The sequence below is a fragment of the Cheilinus undulatus genome, linkage group 9 (assembly GCF_018320785.1).
Source record: "Cheilinus undulatus linkage group 9, ASM1832078v1, whole genome shotgun sequence".
Taxonomy (NCBI): Eukaryota; Metazoa; Chordata; class Actinopteri; order Labriformes; family Labridae; genus Cheilinus; species Cheilinus undulatus.
Genome location: NC_054873.1, coordinates 43,909,090 through 43,934,379, shown reverse-complemented (window position 1 = coordinate 43,934,379; position 25,290 = coordinate 43,909,090). Strand labels below are relative to the sequence as shown.

General features: G+C 38.4%; 1 protein-coding gene across 2 annotated transcripts in view; it reads left to right on the top strand.

The window, feature by feature from the left end:
* gnao1a (guanine nucleotide binding protein (G protein), alpha activating activity polypeptide O, a) overlaps window positions 1-25,290 on the top strand; it is a 183,380-nt gene that overhangs the window by 4,201 nt on the left and 153,889 nt on the right. The window lies entirely within an intron of this gene.

Sequence of the window (25,290 nt, the reverse complement as noted above, 5' to 3'; positions counted from 1 at the left end):
CCTGTTGTACCCCTGAATTTAACCCGAGCTGGCTCCGTCAAACAACCACCCAAGCTTTTTTCTTTCAACCCTCTCGAACATCTGATGATGCTCTGTGTGGGCGGAAACACGGATCAAGTTGGGTGTGGGAAAAGATGATGCAGGTGCAGTGATTTACTGCTGGGTATTTCTGAAAATGGTTGCCTCAGGCTTTTTTTTTTCTTATGTTTGACAGTCATTCTGATTTCAGGTGTGGTCAAGTCTCCAGAGAGAGGAATAGGAAGTATGAGCTAAAATGTAGCTTTGTTAGCTTGGATATAATCTCAATTCTCAGTGTTATTGACACATTATTGTGTAAAGCATTAGAAAAGGCATTTAGAGCATGAAGTGATACCACCACTGTGGGATATGAATGCCTCAGGGAAGGATAAGAAGGCCTCAGGCTTTCGTCTTCTCTTCCTTCTGCATTTCAATGAATCTGTGAGGTAACATCCAGTCATATGTGTGCAATGCCATCCATTTGCTCAGTGCATTATGAGCTTCTGGTTGCACTTAAGTATTAGTTGGACATTGCGACTGAATAGTATTTTCTATATTAGCAGACTTTGCTCCTCTGTGAATTAAATGGCATACAAAAATGTCAGGAGCCAGTGTGTATATGCTGAGTTGCATCAGTTCTAATGCTAGCAAGCCAGTTAACCTGACTGCTGAGTTTTTTATTGAACTTTAAAAGTCCCCCAGTAGACAAAGCTGATTTTTTCATAGTCAAACATGAAAAAAAGATCAGCGAAGAAGTCTTGCCCCATCTCTGAGAAAGAGCAGTGACATGCGGTTATTTATGTGACATTTCAAAAGAAGAGACTAGAGGGCATCCAATCTCATTGCTCTTTTAAAAACAGACATACAAGGAAGTGATGAAGAAAATATCAGAATCCTCTTTTGACTAAATTTTAATTTTGGCCTGGACTCTCCCAGTTGGTGCATTTTGATCATAATGCATTGTATTGAGGCTTGTCTGTGTAGACTGCATGGGATATTTTCCACCTAAAGCCTTGGAAACACTAAAAGATCGTTGAAATCTTTGCTGATTTTGAAGATGTGAGAGTTTTCACACATGATGACAAATAATGACAGACTTAAATGTTTTGTTCTATGAGTATGTGGGGTGAAATGACACGCTGACCGATTCATTCACCAACAACCAGTCTCCCCTCCTAAAACTCCAAATCTTGCCACACTTTGCTTGTTTTCTTGTCTTTCAGTCCAGCTCATCTCCTGGTCAGTTTGATTGTGCTATGCTTATCAGGACTCATGTAGTCACCATGAATCAACATGTTAGGCCTCCTTTTCTGACGTCCATCTAACTTTATGCCGTGTGTTTACTATCATCACCATGGCTGTGTTTGCTGTGCTTCCTTCTTCCATCAGCTTGATTCCCTATTTGCCAGCGTTACAGTCAGTCTACAACAATCTACAGAGAAAGAGCTTAGCTGCCTGCAGCGTTCCCCACACACAACAAGATTTGTTTAGTAGGGGTAAAAAATTTCTGATCTCAAGTCAGAGTGCCTGTAGTTGTCTACTGAGCAGATTGAAGAGGGACAGATCAGGTTTTTACAGAAGATTATCTTTAGAACCATCAGATAGTACGAGCCTGACTTTGGTTGAAATGGAGAAATCTGGCCCAAAATTGGTATAATAAACTTGTAATGTGCTAAACCTAAACAAAATCAAGAATGTATGGGAATGGACTGCAGCTGTTGTACTGTTCAATATTTAAAGAAAGGACTCAGACACCAGCAATAATTATCCCTTCAAAAACAATATATCACTTCAAACTTTTACTGTCCCCTTATTTCCTTTTTAATATGTAACCAGTTCCTATTTCTGTGGTTAAGTTCATGACATAATCAGAAACTTAAACGTAAATGCAGGTCGGTTAGTTTAAGACGGTAGAAAAAACCTAAATCACACAAAAACTGTAGAAAAAGGAGGGTGAGTGCTGCACACGATCAGAAATGTCTTAAACATTATGACCAGGATAAGGGGCTCTCCAGAATGAGAGGACAAGGACAAAATGCAGAAAAGAAAGAATGATTTGCCAGATTATTTGCAAATTAAGATTGAGATAGCAGTCAAAACTGAGAATCCGAGGCCCTATGGTGTAGTAAAAATCCTTTATGGGTTAAACAGGGATGTCTAAGTGTTTCAACACTAACAAGTTTTCATGAGGACAATAATAATAATAATAACAACTTATTTTATATAGTACCTCTAAAACCAGATGTTTACAAAGTGATTTAACAGACATAGCAAGAGCAGTAACTCAGGGATTCACAAAATGAACAAATTAGCTATAAACCAAACAGAGAAAGTAGGAACTGAAACACAAAAGTCTATGGAATCAGCATAATTGAAAGGAATGGGAATGACATAGATGATCTTAAAGTAGTTAAAATACTAAAGGATGAAAATATCCAGGACAAGACAGTATGATATGATATGATATAAAAGTAAAACTGTATACATATACAGAGCACAGTATATAAGACAATCAAACCCATCCTACCTCAAAAAAGGTGCCTGAAAGCATCTGCAGAGGAGCTTAAATGATGGGCACAAAACTATTCTGAATGCAACATGAGGGAATTTTAAAATATGATGCAATTAATCAAGATTAACTACAGAAATTCGGTGATTCATCACCATTGAAAATTTTAATCTTTTGACAGCCCAGTTGCATACTTTTGAACCAAAATATGAAAGCGCTTATTTTTGATAAGCCACCATCAGTAATCCCTGCCTGCTTTTGCCTGTAACACCTTTGTGTTTCTACCATGCAGCTGTGAAGGGTTATGTACTAACATGGGGTCAATGGAATACTGCCCTGATTTAAAAAAGATGAGCAAAAGAGACTCCTGTGGTCTTTAGCAGTAATTTTTACTGACTTAATTAGAGATTACCTTATTTTGCTCCCATGGTGACATTAACATGTCTGTGTAGACCTGGAGAGACTTCACTGTGCTGCCTTGTGCATAATTTCTTGCAGCCTTATAATGCTTTAATAGTATTTCCAGGTTTACTATATTAGCTCAATAATCCCATAATATGCAGGATTTGCTGGAGTTCCTAAGGTCAGCTGCACATCAGCTGGTAAATCAACAGTGTGCTTAAGTCCCCACCCCCATCCTTCCTCTTTCTGTCATTTTTCCCCTCTAATCCTGTCATGACATATGTTTTTTCTGCAGTCTTCTGTTCTGTGTCATTTTACAGACGCCTGGGTGGGTTTGAGCCTATAATAGGCTTGGGTTGTGGTCGCACAGTGACAGATGACATGAAGACATGATTCGGTGGATTCAGATGAGTCTTTTTCTCAGCTGTTAATGGTCACTTCCACAGCGCAGCACATTCTGCGCTCTGAGTGACCACTGCTCCCAGGGGGTTCATTATATTAATATAGAGGGCTATAACCTTTAGAGGAGCTGGATTCAGTAGAGCCACTGGACTGTGTTAAATCACTTGAAATGATGTGATAAATGTTAGATGCACTGGCCTGTATAGGTTTAAATAAAGCAGGCTAATTTAGCAGATATTTTAGTATAATCCTGCAGATTTTCTCACATTGTTACATACTGTATAGATGAGCCTATAAGACTACTGGATGAATTAAACAATATTTCCTGACAAACAGTGACAGTTTCCTTTGGCATGTATTTTGACTGTTTTCATTAATTCATTCCAGCGCTGCCACCTCCGTGTTTCTGTTGTCTGATTACAGTCTACAAGCTATTCTCACTTATGCTAATTCATGAATAGTTTAAAGTGCTTCTGGCAGACAGTATTGCCTGTTAATTTTTTAAATAAATCAAACATTTTATTTAATACTCCCTGAATGCTTCACAGGGGCCACATTACCTCAGGATAAAGAGCAGGCTGATACAAAGTGCTCCAACAGTATTTCCTCTTGATGAATTGTACCAGCCTTTAAAGCGGCCATGTCTGAAGCTTTACTCCAACAAACATTCTCAAAGTGAAGAGTTATCTTTTATTTAAGAAAATATTGTTAGATGTCTAAAGCTGAGAATCTGAAACCAGCATGCTATGTTTATATCAGTGATAGTCAATGTGTGGCTCTTGAGCTCTGTTGTGATGATTTTATGTCTGAATTTAAACATTATTCTCCCAGAAAAGCTTAAATAAAGGGAAACTTTGACTTCAGAAATTATCCATTGCAAGTCACATTAATCAGTTTGTTTCCCACGTTCATACAGTTGGCTTTCATGGTCATCTTCTAAATTTGTCTGTTATTTCCATTGCCCTTATTTACAATTTTTTGCAAGTTTTAATCCATTTTTTACTGCTTTAAGCCCACTTTTGTCACTTCTTTTTGCCCAGTTTTTCACTCTTTGATCCTGCTTTTTACTATTTGCATTTTTCCCCATGTTTGTCACTTTTCACCCATTTCAGCTGCCTTTTGCCATTAAATTCCACTTCCCCCCCCAATTTTTTGCCACTCTTTGCTGCCTTTTGCCTAATTAAGTCACTTTCCACTCATTTTTTGTCATGTTTTTACCACTTTTTGACCATTTTTACCACCTGTAACTAATTTTTGTCACTTCTTGCCCAAATATTGCCACTCTCTGCCCTTTTTGGCCACTTTTCACTCATTTTATGCCAATTTTACCCCTTTTCACCCCTTTTTGCTGCTTTTTCTCTATTTTACCCCTTTAAACTTATTTATATTGACACTTTAACCCATTTTTGCCACTTTTCATGACTTAGTTTGTGGCTCTTGAAAAGGTGTTTTTCACCAGTTTGGCTCCTTGGTTGAGCAGGGTTGAGTAACGCTGGTTTATATATTTGCTGCACTTTAGAAGGCCGTCATTCTCATAGAGTGGAAAGCTGCTGTTCTAGAGGTGTACAGCGCCCTGCTAGGAAAGTCTTAACCGTTCCTGTTCAGAGACACTCTGCTATTTCCTGAACCGCATCAGAAGAGTGGAGAGCTCTCTCTTTAACAGCGCTTTGAACATCTGGGCTCTGCTCAAGTGACCAATTGTGTGTGTCTATGTGAGTGTGCGGAAGTCTATTTGTGTCTTCATGCGCTTTCTTCAGAGAGATGGACAGAGATTAGATTTAGGTTTAGATTTGATGGTGTGATATGGAGCTGCAGTGTGAGTCGCAGCTGTTGATGTGATTGTAGCAAATGGAGTTAGTGAGTCTTTTACCTGTTTGTGTGATGCAGTGGAAAATCACTGCAGCTGCTCCAACCACACAGACTGCTCAGCTTTACTTTAGGCTGTTTAAAAAAACACTTATGAAGTTTCTCAGGACATTAGATGTTGTGTTGCTTTCTGTGAAAATGTTATCACCAGGGTACACAGAAGCCACTTTTGGTTTGTGCTTTGGTTTTGACAGTCACAGTTTGGTATAACAGGAAAAAACTACAATTTAAACTCACCAGCCACTTTATTAGGTATACCTGCTCAACCGCTCATCAATCTTATCAGTCAGTCGCATGGCAGGAGCCAATGCATTTAACATCTATCTCCTGAAGTTCAGTCTGAGCATTAGATTGAGGGAGAAAGGAGATTTAACCCCTTAAAACCTATTATATCATATTTAATACACACTTTTATGAGATCTCTATCTAATCAACATGATTAATAAATTACTCAAAAGCTTTTCAAATACAATCAGATAAATGGTAAAAATGCCCTCTAGTGGAATATCAGTTGCCAAAAACACCTAATGTATTAAATGTGATACAAAACATTAGGCTATATGTGAAATTTTATGGTATTTTTTTATTTTAGTCAAAGGTTAAACAAACATTTCAGTTCCAAAAAAATGAGAATATTCTGGATATTAGCTATTTAGGATATTAGGCACTGATCTTCAACTGGAACTGGGGCTACATCAGACCCCCCACAGCTTCCCATCTGGCCCTGAGAAGCTCGATTAAATTCAGAAAAAGTGCTGAAGAAAAGATATATTTCTGTATTTAGGGTATGTTTTTTTCTTTCCATTTATGATCCCTGCAGATATTTAAGTAACTCCAAAAATATGTGAGACTGAAACATTTTGTAAAGATTGGCTTAATGTTTGACCAGTTTTACAAAAATCCAACTATAACTATTATTAGAAGACCCACTCATAACTTACTTATTATTAAAGCAGCAGATTTATGTGTAAATTTGGGTGGGGTATTTTTCTCTGCCTGAGAATTAAAAGAAAATATCTATTTCTACCAATGAGGACACTTTTCACATCAAACTACATGGCAGCGCCAGAAATATGTGGCTTGAATATCTCAATCGCCCCCTTGTGGCTGCCTGCTTTATAGGAATTTAACAGTGTGAATAAGGACTGAGTTCACTGCTAAAGGCTAAAATTAAGGTACATTTCAATTAAAACACAATTATGTTGGTCAAAAATGTTTCTTTAATGTAGTTAATTTAGTGTGCCGGCCCTCACAGTGTTTGCATAGACATAAGCTGGCTCTTACACAAATGTAGTTGACGACCCTTGCTTTAAGGAGTTAAGTGACATTTTTTGTATATATTTGGATCTCCATTAGTCACTACAGAAGTATCAACTACTCTTCCTGGGGTCCACACAGGCAAACACTAAAAATCCATATAGATCACAATTATAAAAGTTGAAGCAGCAGAAACACTCAAGATGTAAAAATCATAATTTAAACAGGAGTAATGATAACAATGCATTAACAGTTTCAGTAGAAACCAGTAAGACCATGCATTGTCCCTTGTAATAAATTAATAAACAACCATATTGCAGGGGCTAACAACCAATGGCAGGCTGTTCCATCATCACGTCATGTTGTGTTGAACTGTGCATGCTTAAACATACAGATTATTATGGAGACAGCCTGAATAGAGCATGTTGGAGAAAAAAGATAGAGAGCTTGTAATGTAGCCCTGTGTTTATTTGAATATTTAGCAGCAAAACAAAAAAAATTAGCAGGAAAAACAACTTTCAGTGTCACAGAGGCTGTACATTCCCATTCTGTTTGCTGGGCCATGTTCTGAGTTCACTATAGGGCTAAAACGATGTGCTTACACTGGTATTGCATCAGTACTCGGTATGGGCTTGTACCCACCGCTCTGGTATCGAAATCTGTATACCATGTGAAGTTTAGCCTCAGTTCCTAGCTGACAGGAGTGGCGCCTGCTGTGGTCTGCTGCTGTGCCTCTGTTGTATTGAAGGCTTTTTTGAGTTCTTGATGCCTTTCTGTCAGCTTGACTTTGTTTGGTCATTCTCCTCTGACATCAAGGAAGACATTTTGGCTGAAAGAACTGCAGCTCATTGGATATTTTACTCTTTTTTGGACCATTCTCTGCACACTCTTGAAGTGGTTGTGTGTGAAATCAGCAGTTTCTGTTATGCTCAGACCAGTTTAACCTTGGCATGGTCAAAGTCACTTAAATCTCCTTTCTTCCTCATCCTCTTCCTCATCGTTTTAACTTGGGCAGATTGTTGACCACGTCTACATGCCTGAATGCACTGGTTGCTGCCATGTGATTGGTTAATTAGATATTTGCATTACTGAGCAGTTCAACAGGTGTACCTAATGAAGTGGCTGGCGAGTGTGCTTTAAACCAACAGAAATGATGATTAATCATAATTTTATTTAATTTTTTTTTTTAATTCACAACTCAGAATTTCCAGCCAATTTGATTCATGCATCACTACTTTATGACTCCACAAACTGGCTTATAAATGAAGGAAAAAAGAGGTATATTTTAACAAAAGCTTGTTTTAAAAAAGTATAGACAAAAGAAGAAGGTGGCAGTGATAAAATATCAGTACAAAAAGAGATAAATCCTGATAAGAGGTGAAACATAGACTGGAACCCACTTTAAAGATGATGATGTCAGTTTATGAGTGTGTTGCTCTTTATTTATTTGCATAGAATTGCTGTATTGTGATATTATTGTTGTCTGTCATCACTGGGATTTTTACCCCTATCTATAGTCTTAGAAATTTTCAGAGTCAAATGCAGATCAACATACAAAATTGAGAGAAAAGAACAGCCCATATAAATAAATATGACTGAACAGAACAAGGGTCTCCAAGGCAAAAGTAATTTGTTGGAGTAGACCTGATTATGTACGTTATTCTCCATATGCACATGATGGCCTGTCAGTGAGTGGAGTGCTTGGGCCAGCACCCTCAAGGACCTGTTCATGTGTGAACAACATATCTTTATCTCGTGTGTGGAGCTGTGTGTGCGTCTGTGTGTGACACCATCTGTTTATGGCGCCTGTGTGTGTTTAGACGTGTGCAAAGGTCCTCTCGCTGCCCAGCTGGCAAACTGACCCCTCCAGCAGCGCTCACTGTGGGAAAAAAATCATTTAATGTTTCTGTTTTTCATATTATTGAGCAGAAATCGAGAGGGCACCACCTGGTACAGCTGCTGAATAGGTGGGGAAAGATTGAAAGTTCTTACAGTGCAATGCAAAGATACTTGGTTAGGATTTAGGATCCTTTACTCTCCGGAAGAGATGCTCTGAAAATACACCCTAATGATGTTAGCATGGTTATCATGACTGGAGCTTGAAGGCTACAAACTCATGAAGGGAAATGTATGTTGTTTTTTTTGTTTTTTCTTAACAAAACAGCAGGTTTTCTATTTTTATGTTATCTTTTAAAGATTTTGAAGGAATTTTTACACTTTATTTGAGAGGCAGGACAGTGGATAGAGCCAGACATCAGGTAGAGAGAGAGGTGGGGCTCTTCCATTACATTGAACTCCTCTTGGCTCTGCTTGGTTTGACTCGGCTCAGCAGCCCAGGGCAGCAGGGGATTTGCTTTTCACCAGAACCGAGCTACCTGTATGAGGGCACTGATGACGCAGCACTTTGAGTCAATGACACTAAATAGCTGCGCTGCAGTAAGCATTTTTTTGTTCAAGAGTTGGTTGTTGTTTCTATTCCAGTTTTTTTCTTCCTTTATTGGTAAGGCATTTCGAAGTCTGGTGCAGCTGTTGCTACTTAAAAATGTCTGGGAGGCGTCCCAGAATGATGAGGAACCGCTATGGTGGCCCTGCTCAAGGACAGGATGAATCCGGGCGTGGCTCAGCTGCGGCCAAACTGGTAATGGAAAAGTAAAGTAGCATGGCTTGGTTTGGATTGGTGCGGCCAAAAATAGGAAAGCCCAGAGAGAGAGAAAGGGGAATTGCATGCAGAAAAGGAGCCCACATGCAATTACCCATGGACTATATACCAGGAAATGCCTGCTTTATTTGAGGAGAAAGCTATGGGTTATGTAAAACATCTGCTGAAGTGATTAGCACAGATGTAGCTATTACAGTAGTCTATCAGCACATTTTTAAAAGAAGAGCAAGGAGCCACATTGAAAGCTTCCCTTGGAGGAAAAGATGTTTTTGCTCTTCTGACCAGCTTTGACTGAGTTTTTTTTACCAAGTTGTCCTACTGATATCGAACAATGATAGTTGCTTCCCATTGAGCTTGTGTTATATAGTCTACTCCCTGGAGTGGTGCATTCCTACTGTTTTTTGCTCTGGTTGGCCTCTAATGAATGTGACAGACACAGCTTTTGTTCAATCATCCTCCAGGTTCTTCCTGAAAGGTTCTGACCTTCCCAAACACCATGTACCATAGTTTTCCAGAAGAATATGAAACGCATCACATGCCATGGAAACAGAAAAACTCCTGCACATGTCTTAATTGCACAAATAGGTTAGCAACATTTATAACACTGGGTGGAAATCACTCAATTTTCCAAATATTCCCAACCTTATTGTGCAATTTAGACAGTGCTATCTCTGTTTAGACTGAAGATTCTTAAGTTTCTTCATATATGGAAATGTTGCCTATTTCCCCTCACAGCTGAGACAGTGTGTAGGACTTTGCAACTTTTTTGACTTTAAAAAAAAAGGCCTAATATTGGGTGTGTAGGAATTCTGTTTATGTTGCCTTTGACCAAATGGGTGTCAGTCTTGTTGGAATCAGATGAAAAAATATGGCTCTGGTATTGTGACAACAATATGTTAGTTCTTTATGAAAATAGATGATAAAGAGATATACAGTTTAACTGGACTAGAATGGAGATGAACATGTTGAGAAACTACCCATCCAGACCCCCCCACCCCCCACCCCCACCCCCACATAGAGGTCTCTACCTATAAAGAAAGCACGTTGTGTCTTCCTGGTCTCTCTTGGTTAGCTAATAATGAGAGGCATTGTACCATAACATCTTTTAAATCCTGTTAGTCTATAATCTTTCAATCATTAACAATCTACAACCCATAAAATACTCAATAAACTTTGACATGAGGATAAATGCAGTTTACAGGTGAGGATGGCTGCAACACAGATGGTCTCTACTGCACTCATCAACACACATTTGTGGCTCATTTACAGTATAATTGATTTATTCCTTATCTAGCCAGATGCATTGGTCTTAGATGATGAGAATATTGAATGTATTATAGACTCAGGACACGTGAAAAGCTTCTGAAATATCATTTTTATGTTGCACATCCATCTGTGCAATAAACACCACTTTTAAACCATTAAGTCTGAGAGAAAATCCTTGATGAAATACCATTTATGAATGCATTAGTTTGCAGCTAATCAGCAGGCCATGGTCTTTGTTTTGTCTTGGTCTTGTTGCCTAGCGACGGCCCCTGAGGTACTGAGTCCGATTTGTCCTTACCAAACCCAAGTATGCTAGCTCGATATTCAGAGTCAGAAATTAATGTGAATGTTTGAACAGCAGCAATGTTACTGTAACAAAAGGACTGATGATTGTTGAGAACCCACGAGGCTGCTGCAACTAGTATAGCAGATCAAGGTAACAGCACTGAGCCAGAGAAGTCGTGTTTAACACATCCAATACATCAGTAGTTAATTAATGCAGTGGTTCTCAAACTTTTATGACTAAAACTAGACTAAAATGTAATGTAGTTTTCGTCAGACATTCAAAATCTGTGATATTTTTCCACTGTGGGTAAATCTGTCAAAAAACAATGCATCTGTATCTCCTTAGCCTCTCAGCTGTAGAAAGCAGGGACCCCAGGTTTGGAAGGGTGCAGAGAACACACTACTATGATTTGGTACCAAATTTAGGCAAAAGAATAAATGCTTGGACTTAAAGTAAAGAATAAAATGTGAGGACTTTTTATGGACTGAAACTGGACTAAAATGTTTTGAGTTTTAGTCAACTAAAACTAGACTAAAATGAAAAAGGGTAGAAATGACTAAAATGTGACTAAAACTAAATTGCTTTTCATTTAAAGACTAAATCTAAGACTAAAATTAAAAATAGCTGCCAAAATTTACACTGGGTCCCAGACTCCTTCAAAAATGTCCAAATGGTGTAGTCCAGTGCTGTGAAATAATACAAGTAAATTTAATTTGACCATAGAAAAAATATTTCTCACAAATGGGGAAATTATGGTCAAAAGATACATTAAAATTCCGTTATATTTATTGCTTGGCTAGCCGGTAAAGGAGGGCCCTGTGTAATACTCTTTCTGGGGTCCCAAAATTCACAGCTACACCTCTGATAAGGACCACAGCCATAAAACACCCATACTAAACCAGTGACTCCCACATAAGTCCGCTTTGGACCAGTAGGAACTCAGATATGATTGTGACATATCACGTAAATCTATCACTCGTCACACATCTGTCGCTTTGCTGAGCGTAAAACTGACGACATGAATACATTGTATTTTACTTTTCCCCCATGGTAAGACAAAAATTTTGTTTGTTTCTTAACAATTTGAGAAATTAACAGATCAAAATGAGAAAACCAGTTTTGTTTTCCCCAGAAAATGAGTTAAATAAGTTTAGATCTTAAGCCAATGACCAAAATATACTCAGTATCATGGGAAAACAGAAAATATGTATCTGCTTAGATCTTCTATGCATTATGGACTTAATGCCAGTTTGTCCGGGTACACCCATTAAAAACAGCTCTGTGGCCCAGTTTTGGGTCCCGACCTAGCCCTTAACAAAGTTTGGGAACACTTTTCAGCATTTATCTAAGCAGCTGAAGAAGAAAACTGTCCTGAAGAGAGGGATATGAATGCCTATTACGCCAAGTGCAGGTCGGTATGATCTCATGTGACTTGCAGGCGGAGTCTTTCTTCCTCAAGCTGACAGTTGAAGGTACCACATTCTGGTTTAATGTGATGCACAATACTGATGTGCTTTTGGTTTATGTTCCCCTCGCAAGAACTGATCTGTTTTTACACCACTCATAACTTCAAATGACGTTACATCACAGAGCCTGTGAGACTTGATAGCAGTATGGATAAGCTAAAGCGTTTGGGTATTTGAAAAATACAGACTCAATCCCCATCCCTAGTCATAACAATAATGTGTTACTTTTGTACCCTGTTACACCCAACACTGATCTGTATCAATGTCTGTATTGGCTAACATAATTTGTAAATATCAGCATATCCTACATTTGCTATGGAGAATTGGCCATAAGTATTAGCTAATTGCATTCATATGCTTCCATACCCATTTACATGCCACTGAGGCAGCAGTGGGAGCAAATTAGGGCAATTAGGTTTGCCCAAGAACACATCGACAGGTGACTGCAGGAGCTGGGGATCGAACCGACCACTTTCCGATGACGAGAGTCTACCTACTAAGCAACATGCAGCCCATTTTAGTGTGTTTTAAGGACAGAAGTTTTAGGTCCAAAATACACATTATAATATTGGTGTTGGCTAAAATTAAGCTTTAAATATCAGCACAGTTTCATGACTCCCTACATGTGATGTGTACATGATGTGTGCTTTAATTTTGTGGTTTGAGTCCATTTGTTAAATGCAGGAGGCGGAGCTTTTGTTGTGTAATTCCAACAAATATCTATGCATTTTAATTTATTTTTGAACCATAATTTCCCCATTTATGAGCAATATTCTTATTTCCATTATTTCACAGCACTGGACCACACTATTTGGACATTTTTAGCAGAGGAGCAGAGGTCCCCCCCAGTATTTTATTAGATAGAAATTTCAGTCTGTGGATCGATTCATTCAGTCGCTTTTGAGTCATAATGAAACTTATTACTAGGAAAAATAAATAAAAACATTCTTTTCATTGCAGGCTTCTCAAGGCCCCCTCCCAGCTGTGGGCCCACGTAATCAGTACCACCCCCCCAGGACTGAAAGTATAAATTATATTTTACATTCTGCTTTCAGGTGAAGAACTCAAGTTTAGACAGGAGTTGAGATGAGGCAGAAAATATCTTTTTGTGTGTGCATTCTGATGTTTGTGTATTTTTATCAGCCTTTTCAGATGTTTAGAAATCTGTAGACAACAACAGAAATGGATTTAGTATTTTAGTAGCTGTGTTTGAAATATGAAAAAATACTTGCTCCGTCTTCTTGTTTTCTTGTTCTCTTTAACAAAGTATGTGTGTGTTTGTGCCACGCTGACATGATCGGAGGCGACTGGCCGAAGGGAGAACAAACGCTGTCAGTCCCTCGCGGCTGCACCGCTTCCCACAGGCTTTTCCCACCGTGTCTGTGTGTGAGTGTGTATGGCTCCTCTAGAACAGGAGATAATTAGGTTTAAGCCTCAGAAGAGGAGAATAAAAAGGGGGAAGGGGAGAAGGATGGAGAAAAAAAACTGTGGTGCTGTTTTGTGCGGAAAGGCGGAGAGAGAGGGGGGTTGTGGATTGAGGGACACAGAGAGGGAGTTTTAATGAAAGGGAATAAAAGCCCAGTGCATAAAAAAGTGACAGGAGCAGTCTGCTGGTGGGGAAAGAGAGAACACAACTTCATAAAGTGGAGATGAAGAGAGAGGTGAAGCTACTACAGCTAGAAGAAGAGAGAGAAAAGGGTGAGAGTAAGAGAGACACCCAGCCAGGGAGGAGGAGAGGAAAAATTCAATTGAAGTGGAAGTGTGAAAAGAAACAGGAGAGGAGAGGAGGGTAAAGGGAGGACGAGTGTGAATGAAGCAATGGAGGTGAGAGGAGGGAGCGGAGCCATTTTGAGCGACAGAGATTGGCAAGTGCAAGAACATAACATATAACATATATATTAAGCAAACCAGAGGAAGTGACAGAGAGACGAGGACAGGGTGCAAAGGCCGCTCCTCCACTGGACTCTGCTCTCCTTGATAATTATTAGCCTCCTTTTATATGGATGGTGAGAAAAAAGAGAGCAGAAAAAAGCAGGAGGGGGAGAGAGAGACTCACACTGGCACCAACTCAAGTCTTGCATGAAGAAACACTCTGTAACTGGTCATCGAAAGCAATCCGTCAGCCAGATAGTCATCCTTCATTGGTTAAATATAGCCGTGGGCGTGCTCATCGGCGGAATGATTTGATTGGCTGCCTCAGTGAGCTGCGAAATAACAGTGAGGGAACGTCTCATGATAGCTGTGTTTGTGTGTGTGCATGTGCTCCCCAGCACTTCCATGAAGCTTTGATAACAGTGTGTATTTGAAGGATTTGAATCCTATTTGCATCTTGTAAGTCGGCAGCTGGACGTCAGTAAGCAAAACTTTGTTAAATGCAAACACACAGAGATGCCTGAGCCCATAAACAGAGCCCTGTTTCCTCTTTTTTTTTTAACATACTTTTGGCTCCCTTGAGCTCATCTAATGTAACCCAGTCTTCAATTGTTTCTTTTTTCTCATTTCAGTGCTCTGTCATCATGTGTCCTAACACCAAAGATTGCACAAGCCACTTTTGTTCAATGCTTTGACATTTTATTTCAAACTGTTGCTGCTTAAACAAACTGAGCAAACATCAGAATATGGCTGATTATTATTTAGAGTTTTAAAATGCCACAGTGATGCTGTCTCAGTTGAGATGTTTTTGACAGTATAGTTTCAGCAGAGACCATTTTAACTATGCACTATGTGGACAAAAGTATTTGGCTACGCCTGTTAATTATTGAATTCCGGTGTTTCAGTCAGACCTGTTGCCACAGGTGTATAAAATCAAGCACCTAGCCATGAAGTCTCAATTTGCAAACACTTGTGATACAAAATGGGTCATTCTGAAGAGCTCAGTGACTTTAAGTGTGGTACTGTGATGGATGCCACCTTTGCAATAAGACAATTTGTGAAATTTCATCCCTGCTGGATATTCCACAGTGATGCTATTAGAAAGTGGAAGCATTCAGGAATAACAGCAACTCAGCAGTGGATTGGAAGTCCACACAAAATCACAGAACAGGGTCACACTATTCATGAAAGTTGCCAACGCTCTGCTGATTCCATAGCTGAAGAGCTCTGAACTTCCACTGGCAATAACGAAAGAACAGGAATTGTGCAGCTTCATCTTCATGGGATGCTTTTCCCCAGACTTTGTCTCTTATTCTGGGGTCAACAAAGGGTCAAGAGACAGGATAATGGTGTGAGTGCTGTCCTCCATGTGAAGTGTAACATTTTTTTAACCTGATAGGATCATTTTTCTCCTGAGTGGGCGTGGCTTCATCTCAGTCAACAGACACGCCCACACTATCCTGGAGCAGATTTTATTGCTTCATTTATGATTTTGAAGCTTAATTTTATAAACTTAGAGATGTTTTATTTGAGTGAAATTTGGCCCGGTGGTTCATAACACAATGACATATCATACTACAAACCTAAATAAAGATTTATTTCCACTTCACGTGGTCTTTAAAGCTCTAAATGGACCTTTAAGTTGCAATTATCATCAGAAAATTTAGACATTCATTGAGAGCAATCCCCTACACTTTATAAAAAATGTTTTGTTCACGGTTTAACCAATTAACTGTGAATGGGGCGACCAAGTAACGGTGGGCTGTTAACGAATGAGCTTGTTCGATGAAACAACTCTTGTAAGCTCCTGTTTGCGTGCCAGTTTTCTTTCCTTCCTTTTTCTGTTTTTAAATACATATCCATAAAGCCAAATTTTTACCAAATAAAGAGGCGATTGGAAGCCAAAGACTCCAGAGCTCTTACAAGAGACAGATTTCCTGTCACAATGAGCAAGACAGGACAGACATTGGCTCTGGAAAAACAGACAAGGTCAGGGTTTAGTGTGCTAAACTGTGGCAAAGTGTAATAAACCAAATGGGTCGCTTTGTGGAGACTGATTATACATGAATGGAGTTGTGACACCGCTCGCCTTAGATTAAAGCTTTCAATCCAGCCCTGCCGTCTGTTCTGTGAGCTTTTTACTGTTTTGCCTTAATATTTCTCTACTTTTGGGACATGAAAGTAGCATGGAAATGTTTTTTTTTTTTTTTTTTTTTTTCCACTGTGAATGGTTGATACAGCTGTAAACGGCACAAAACTTTGGCTTTTTGCCCTTTATTTTTTCACTATATACAGCATTTAACATTTAATCACATAAACAACCTAGAACCATTATACCATTACGCAGAACATTTTTACAGATTTTGTTTTTTAAGGGCATGGTGAAGCAGACACTGACCCTTTGGTCACATTAATGTCTACAGAGTGGATGCACGTTTAAGCGTAATCAAGCTTATAGAGCGAAAGTGCTGCCGAGGAGATTAACACTACATTTAGTCAGGAAACATTCCTCCAACTAAAGTGATGAAAAGTCGGCGTGACTCTCGGAATGTGGGGTTTCCCGATCCTTCATTGACCCACTCCACTGGAAGAAAATCTTAAAGAATGTGGTCCAGCATCATGAGAGGGGTGGCTTCAGCCCAGTGTGAGCTGCAGTGGTCACAGATGTGTCCCAGTGCCTCCAGTCTGTAGCTCTTCAACAGGCTATTGACACCTGGATTAGAGCCCGACGAATATGGGAGTTTTGGGGCCAATGCCGATACCGATATTGGGGGCTAAAAAAAGCAGATATCTGATATATTGGCAGATATATGAAATAAGAACATTGATATGCACATGATATATATTGTACATGAACACAAATTCTTAAATTTATATTATCTTTGTTTATTTCACAAAGATGCAACTTAGATGACGTTAAAACGCTATATAATAATCTTTTATTAGATAATGGTGGACATGTGAATTAACAGTTGCATTTATCATTGTTTATTCTCGACTCCTACGTCTCTACTCCGCTGAGCAGTAGAGACGCAACTGGTCGACTACAACTCCCACAATGCTTTGCATGTCAAACAAATATGGCTGCCCACTGAAGAAAGTCAAAGTACATGATTGAAAATGGATTAAAAATGGATAAAAAGACGCTTATTATCAGATGCAACGCTGTGGATTTAATCTCAAAAGACCCCGAAAAGTCACCAAAGTTTCGGGCTCACTAGAAAATGTTATGTAAGAGCTACGAATGCTTGGAAGACATGATTAGAAAGGCACAATGGATCTGTGCTGCATGAGCTCCAAGAGTTAATATATCGGCTACATATTGGCCGATGTTGATTAATCTATGATACGCTATCATCAGCCCAATTAATCGGCCCGCTGATCAATCAGTCAGGCTCTAACCTGGATAGCATAAGCTGTTTAGTAGGGTGTCAGTGTTGTTAATACAACCTCAACTGCATCGGCCCCTCTTTTTATGCCATGTGTACCATCACCATCAAAATTATTAAGCTTATTGAAAAATCTTTGTACACTCTGTTGCTTTAACATTTTACCACAGCCCTGTATCTTTACAGCATGTCAGTGCTACAAAACACTGACACCTGACAGTGGCTGATTAATTATGATGCTCCATAACTGGTCAGAGAAGGTCGACTGCAGGAACTCCGAGCCTGAACATGGTTTTTGAATGGCTGTGTGACATGGCTTGAAATGGTGTGGTGGATTGTCCACCAGTGATTCCTGTCTGTCCTCAGGTCTCTGCTGCAACCATGAACTTAGACAGGAATAAGTGGTTCACTGGATCTAAACAGGATGATGCACTTTTTGTGGATGGCTGATGTTTGAAAGTCTTTCCTAATAAACTGAAGGATAAACATGTGCTCTCATTATCTAATTAGCTGGCTATCCAGCTGTCTCCAGGATGTGAGGCAGAGATGACAACGTCTCATCACTGGTTTTCTTCCTCCAGTTAGGATGGAAAAGTTTATCCATTTATTATCTGGTTCAGCCAGAGAGAAAGATGTGAGATGACAGAGTTATAGCTTTATTATTAAGACTCTGCTTTTTTTCTCTTTCAGCTGCTTTGGTTCATGTCAGCTGTTTTCTGTAAATGGATGATGTTGGGCTGAATAATGGAAAAATAGACACTGTGATTTTTTTTATTGTGATATAAATTGTGATTTTTTAAATTTGATAAAATAAAATTAAAAAAGAATATGTATTACAACTTCAGATATTTTCTTATTTTTAAGTCATTTTTGGATGGCAAATATCCCACTGTGCAGTCGGGGTGTAATGGCACAGTCACATGACGATTACTTCAGAACCATTAAGAAGAAGAGAAAAGAAAACAAATGTGGCTGTATCTACCAGCAAATCTTGGTGGCAGTAATACTGGTGTTTACTAGGAGTGGGAGAAAAAATCTGTACAGCATAGAATTGGGATATTTTGTCTGGTGATATATCGTATCATCTCATCCACCCAGTATCGATTTTTTTCAAATTAGTTCTAATATGAACTGAAGTCTATGATGATGGAAAAATATGTGGAAAAATGTTTGTCCAGTGAGTTCGGCAGAGGTGACAGTCATAGAGCAGGAAAAAGTTAGTACAGCAATCATGGCAGCACCAGGGGACGGACATTAGGAATGCAAGCAGGGCAAAATGAGATGGACATGAGGTTTGCAAGAAGTGCTACATGAAAATAAAATAATGCGGAAATACGACAAATAAAAAAAATGGTATGGATCGCAATATATCGCAATATATGGGATCGCAATACTCTTGTGTATTGCAAAATGTTTCAATCACATAGTATCAAATTGTGACCCAAGTATCGTCATAATTTCGTATCGTGGGGCCACTAGTGATTCCCACCCCTAGTGTTTACTAACTGCTATTAAACCACCAACAAAGAAGAGGAAGTAGCCGGCATATCAAAACACACAAAGAAGAAAGGTTTGCTCCCGGGTCCCACTGCAAGAGAGGCAGAGCAGCGAGACTGGACGAGCTTTTCTCCCTCTCCTCATCTCTGCGCTGGTTTTAAAAGCCTCCAGATGTGAAATCAGAGGGTCAAAAATATAACTGATGCATATATGTTTAAAAATACTGCACACACGAGTAGAAGTAGAGAACACTGACTACAAATGAGTTTTTAAGCACTCTGCAGGCATGAGTCAGGATTTTTACACAAATGATTTGGGAAAATAATCTAATTGCAATTTTTTTTCTTTCAATATTGCAATTGTGATATGATATGTGACTTTTCTCAAGTTTCTGATCTTATGTTTTTTGCAACAAACACAAGTAATAAATCATTCTACATTACTACAAACTCAATATTATGTAACTAGGGTTGAATAATTTAGAAAAAATTCAATTGTGATGATTTTGACTCATTGCAAATTGGATAGGAATTGTTGTAATGAAGGGAGACAAAAATTTTTTGTCATTCTTATATTTAATAAGAAAAATGCACAAAAAAGAAAGATTTTTGTTGACTATTCTAAAAATCTGCCACTTGGATGATTGCATGATTAGTAATTTATAACATCTCTGCAGCAAAAAAATGTTTTAAAATCAGCATTTTGACACAAGTTTCAGGTTGAAGAAATATTGCACCTTCTGTGATTTGAAAATTATACCAGGCCATATTGGGATTTAATCTAATTTTTGATTAATTACCTAGCCCTAGTGTCCACTGCATTGGCCTTTTATTAAAAGCAGTGTAACAGCACTCTTCATAAATCACAAATATGATTCATTGCTTTATAAAACACTAATAATGCAAATAATTTGCAAATCATGCTGTATTTATTTTAAATTTAAACACATTTTAAAATTTGTTTTGTTCTCTCGTTTTGGTCTCATGTTTGATACCTTACAGGCTGTACCAACTACCACTGATAGTTCCTAACTCATTGAGTGCCAGCCCTTTTATAAAATGGAAAGTGGCTTGTGCCAGCGTTTTTGGCCATTTTGAGTCATCTTTCAAGACCCACAGAATATTTTGTACTATGATTCTGACAACATCAAATAGCTCAAATGAAAGAAGAAACTCTCTATTTCATCATGGAAAAAAACGTTTGTTTGTAGCTTGTTCCGTTCTTGATTTATCTTAGGTTGAATAGAGGCTAGTTTCACCAAAAAGACCACTTTTTTTCTAGAAAGCTGAGAAAAATGCATTTTTGAGTCTGTCAAGCAGAATAGTGATTTGAATGTTATAATTTTGCCTTCAATGACATAAAAGACATCTGAAAATTTATTACAAATATTATTTTATTGTAAAATAAATAGCAATGCTTCCAGTCACTGTCGTGCCATTCACACTCTGGAACTAGATGGCCTCCACGGGACCTCCCTATACGCCCATGTCCTCTCCTGCTTGTCGCTGTATGCATCCAGCTGGCGAGAGACTGCCTTATTTCTCCGATGCACGGGGGAGATAAAAGCGCCGATCCCTGGATTCGCTGTCGTTAATTCAGTGTCGGTTTCAGTGAGTAAGCGATTTCTCAGGCAAAAGTTTAAAGTTTCCTCCGGCGTCTAACTTAGCACTTTTAGCTTAGATTACCTCCGTAACAATCGCTCTGCTCTTTGACCCCAGGGTCTCCACCTTTGACGTTTGATCTACCGTCACTTCCGACTGTAGTGTTCCGACTACGTATCCCAGAAGCCCCAAAATTACTCACAGGGAGCGTGAGAGCGCCCCCTTGTGCCAGCCGCCGAAAAAACACTTTGACGTATATATACGTCAATGGCACTCAATCGTTGTTTTTTAAATGACGTATATATACGTCAATGGCACTCAGTGAGTTAATAACACATGATTGATTGATTCAAATGTACAGTGCTTAACAAATTTATTAGACCCCCTGTCATATTTGTCTCAGAGACCATCCAGCATCATGAAGTGCTTTAATGCGGACTCTTTCATGTTCAGTGAGCTCTCCACGTTTTACCATTTTGAACAGGAATGAGGGATTTCAAACTGAATTCACCCAAATTTGAGCCGGCTCACTGGGCTTCTCTGAGAAGTCAGAAATTAATCAAGCATAACATTCAACCACTGAAACTAATTTTTCTGTTCAGGAATGCAAGTAAATAACTATAATTTGACATATTAATCAAGAAATATTAATGTGCTTTACTATTTTTTCAGTTGTTTTGTAAATCAGTAAATTTGAAAATTCATGGATAACAATAATAATGATATTTTAGCAATAAAAATATCATTTGGGTTAAAAAGCTTCTACATATTGGTGTATTAACCATTGTAGAAACATAAAAAATGATTTCAGTAATTACCAATGTTGTTAATTTAGGGCAGCTGTGGCATAAACCTTACTTTGGGTGGTGGTCTAATAGATTTGTTAAGCACTGTATATTAAACATGAAAAAATTAATCAGCTGCACCAACATTAGAATAAGAAAAAATAATAAGCGAGGGACATCTAGAATTATAAATCTGAGACTTTTTTTTTCTTTATTGATGAACCGAACCATAACCTCTGTGAACCGTTACAGTCCTCTGACAGCGACTCAGACACACAGATGCAGGCAGAGGAGGAGGAAAATAAAAAAGGGAAAGCAAAGGTAGATAAATCATTTCTTCATTAAGATTTACAATAAAACTTGCCTGTCGCTCCTTGAATAAAGTTAAAGTTTTGTTTAGGCCCATGTATGTAACTTATGATTAAATAAATGGACCGTATATGAACTAGTACTGCCACCGCTCACCTATGGTCAGCCTCGTTTAATTGAGCATCTGCTGGACAGAACGCCGACTGCAGAAGCGTCACCTGCAGCCTGAACGTACATGCAGGAGATGCACAGACTCTGGCTTCAAACAGATTTAAATGCAATTCACACACAGAAATGAGGAAATGTACCGTTTTGACTTTCATCCAACGACACAGAAGTGGTATTCTGATGTGCTTTAGGTCACATGACAAGCATTGCACATCCTTGTGATGTGGCTATGCACATCATCATTGCAGTGTAAAAACTATTTGTCTTTCAGCCCTAAAATGAAGTCACAATTATTGATCTTTAAGGTAAAGATCAGTTTCTAAAGTCTTGTAAAAACCTGTTGTTTCAGTAAAAACATTCTTTTGTCCTGTCTCTAATCCATAAATGCAAAACAGGCAGACTTCTGGATACCACTGTTGCCTATTGACAATGTTTGAAGGGCTAAGTTTTCTCGGGTGTGCAGAAACACTTTTAGCCTGCCTGCCTGTAATCATGATCATGAATCATCAGTTCTTTTTCAGCACATTAGCAGATATTTTAATTGAATTCTCAGCTGGTTTAAATACTTAGAATTTCTTCTGTCTCTTCGCTCGCTCCTCTCTCTTTTCTGCTGCCTGAATCACCGAATGAAAAGCTGTTTTTGCTCTTAGCTGTGTCTGCTCTCCTTCCCTGTCTGCACAGGTCAATATAACTGTGTGTGGTCTACACGCTAATCAGGGCTTCTTAAAAAAAAGAGGAAAAAACAATGGTCTTTTGTGGAAGAAAATTGGGTGTGTGCTTGTTCACTTACACACAGTGGAGCATTTCTGTTTGTGTGTATATGTTGATGTAGTTGTGTGTGTTTCTTTTTGTCTTTGAGCCATTTGGCAGATTTGATGTCAGTTCAGTGCACAGTGAGACAAAAGAGTCTTGTTACAGTGACCGCACTCAGCTGATATAAAGTCAGCTGACGGTGGCTGTGGCTGGGTTTGAGTATGAATCAATGTTTGTGTTTTTAATCCTCAAAGTGAGAACAGGAAATAGAAACGCCTTTAAAAAGTTATTCTTATAGGATATTTTAAAAACGTAGACATTTCTGTGAAAATCATTCTTCTACCTATTGTTGCAGTTGTTTTTAACAGCCAGTGTCCCTCCAAGATGCTGACATAGTATGTCAGTAAGGTAGAAAACAAATGTCATCAGATACAAGAAAACAAAGCTGCTGGTCTAAGACAATGCAAAAGCAGCTTAGCAAAGGTTTGAACAGAAACTCAATATAACAGAGCTTTGGCATTGCTTCATATGTGCATATTTAACATATTTGTCCTAACTGATTATAGAGTGTTAATTTTTAAGTGGTGATAATTTTGAGAATAACTCAAGTTAAAACGTATTATTTACACGTTTCTCATCCACTGCCATTTTGCCTTAGCTTTTTAAATGTTTTAATTTTTATAAAAATAATAAAACCTAAAGTTAGCTAACTGGACTACAAGTAACAAGGACTGAAAGCTAAACTTTGACATGGTACATGGTCTCCCACAGAGTTTAGTATACTAGCCATGGTATGTTGAAGTTGCTCCCCACAGGCTGGACTTTCTCCGACTCAGTGGGTAGCTTCACCCATGGTGCAAAAGTATCTAATGCCTGAAGGCATTTTGGGAAAACTATGCAGATAAAGGGATGATTGTCCAATGATTTGAGAACAATGACTAAGAATACTACTAAGAATACTAAGAGTGTTCTACTGTTTGTTGTCAACTCATAAAAATAGAGCTGAAATAGCTATTTTAATTGTTAATTTAACTCTTTTTAACAGATTATTACTCTTTAGTCTTATGATGCTTTATTGCGTTTTTGCTTTACATGTTTTACTTCTTATTTTTTGTTCTAGTCTGTTTAGAAATTTCATTGTTTTGGCACTGATAGATAAAAAAGGATAGATCATGTTTGTCATCGATTTTGCTAAAGATAAATTTCTGTTAAACATATTAAGATAAACCATTATACTCTTGCTATCCTGAGTCTACAGCCATGCAAGGCCTGCTGATGCTTGTGCTGCTGACATGCCAACATGCCCACAATGTTAGTGCTAACATTCTGATGTTTTCGTAAGATAAATGCTAGCAATTCTTTCTTGAGTAACTATAAAAACACTGCAAAAAGCAAAGAGTAATGAAATTTTGACTCTGAACAAAGTGGAGGACTGATCAGATATGCTAGTCACACTGCAGACCTATGTTTAAAAGTCATGTTTTCATTTTTGTAATGTTAAAAATAGAAGTCATAAAACCTCTTGCTAAAGAAAAAGGGTGTATTTGCATCATCAATCTTGTTGGTGAAATTGGGACGATCCCATTCCCATGTGTCACAAAACTGACTGGACTTCACGTCACTTAAAGTGTGTAATTACTATTGACACAAGGAAGCTGAATAATTACATTTTGACCTTGTATGTAGGAGCCTGATTAAACCCGTGCCTCATCTCTTCTGTGGCCCTCCCTGTCGTACTGAAGGTTCTATCGAGTGATCAATGACTCAAATTGCCCTTAACAGAGCACATATTGACTTATACAACTGTAATATTGATGTTATCAGCTGCTCCTGGAACAACGTCTTCCTATTACTGTACTGCCAACTGAAAATGCAGACCAAGAGTCACAGTTGTATTCAGTTATTTTTTTGCATCTGTTTCTCAGCAATGGCAGAATAAAACTTCTCCACTACTCTGATTTTAGACCTGACTTTAAAAGTCAGACACTAACGTCACGTTCTCCACTGAATGCATCCAAGTCGTACAGGGACACTGAGCTGCACACCTACCTGCCTTTTTAGATTCAGTTTTCTTTTAGATGAAACTGTACTCAAATATGTGCGTGTTGTTCAGTTGATCTGAACAATATTGCAGTTGCAAGTACAATATTATACATAGTTGGTATCATCAGTCTATTGCTAGGTTAATAAATAAATATAGAGGAAATTGATGTTTTTAAGTGTGTATTTCTCAACTTGAAATATACAAATATTGATTAGAAAAAATAGAAAGTTTTTTTTCACAGTAATGCTTTTTCCCCAGAAAAAAAATGTCCTTTATTTTGGAGATGACGGTATTTCTACTAAGTGCAGTGGCCCTAATGTAAACTTGAAGGCTTTTCTGCAGGCTTTTTGGTAAACCTCTAGTGCCACTTAATGCAAAACAATTGTAGCCTTTTATGCAATTGCACAGCTTGATATTGTGATTGCAGTTGTGATTAGATTAATCATGCAACACCAGAGTGTTTGTCTTAAAATATGGTGGTCGGGCACAGCTGGAGCTCACACACTCTCATGCAACTGAGAGTTAAATTTCTAATGATTTTTTAAATAGATATGAGTGCCACTGAAAGTTGTGCTCGCAGATGTTAATAGTGCTCCTTTTGCATGCATTTAGATGGCAGTTGCACCTGTCTCTTTAAGAGATAAAGGGCTGACAGCTAATTGATTAAAATCATGATGCACCAAAAACACACCTATGTGTGTTACCGAGCAGCTTAACCCCCTGAGACCACATTGTCATATA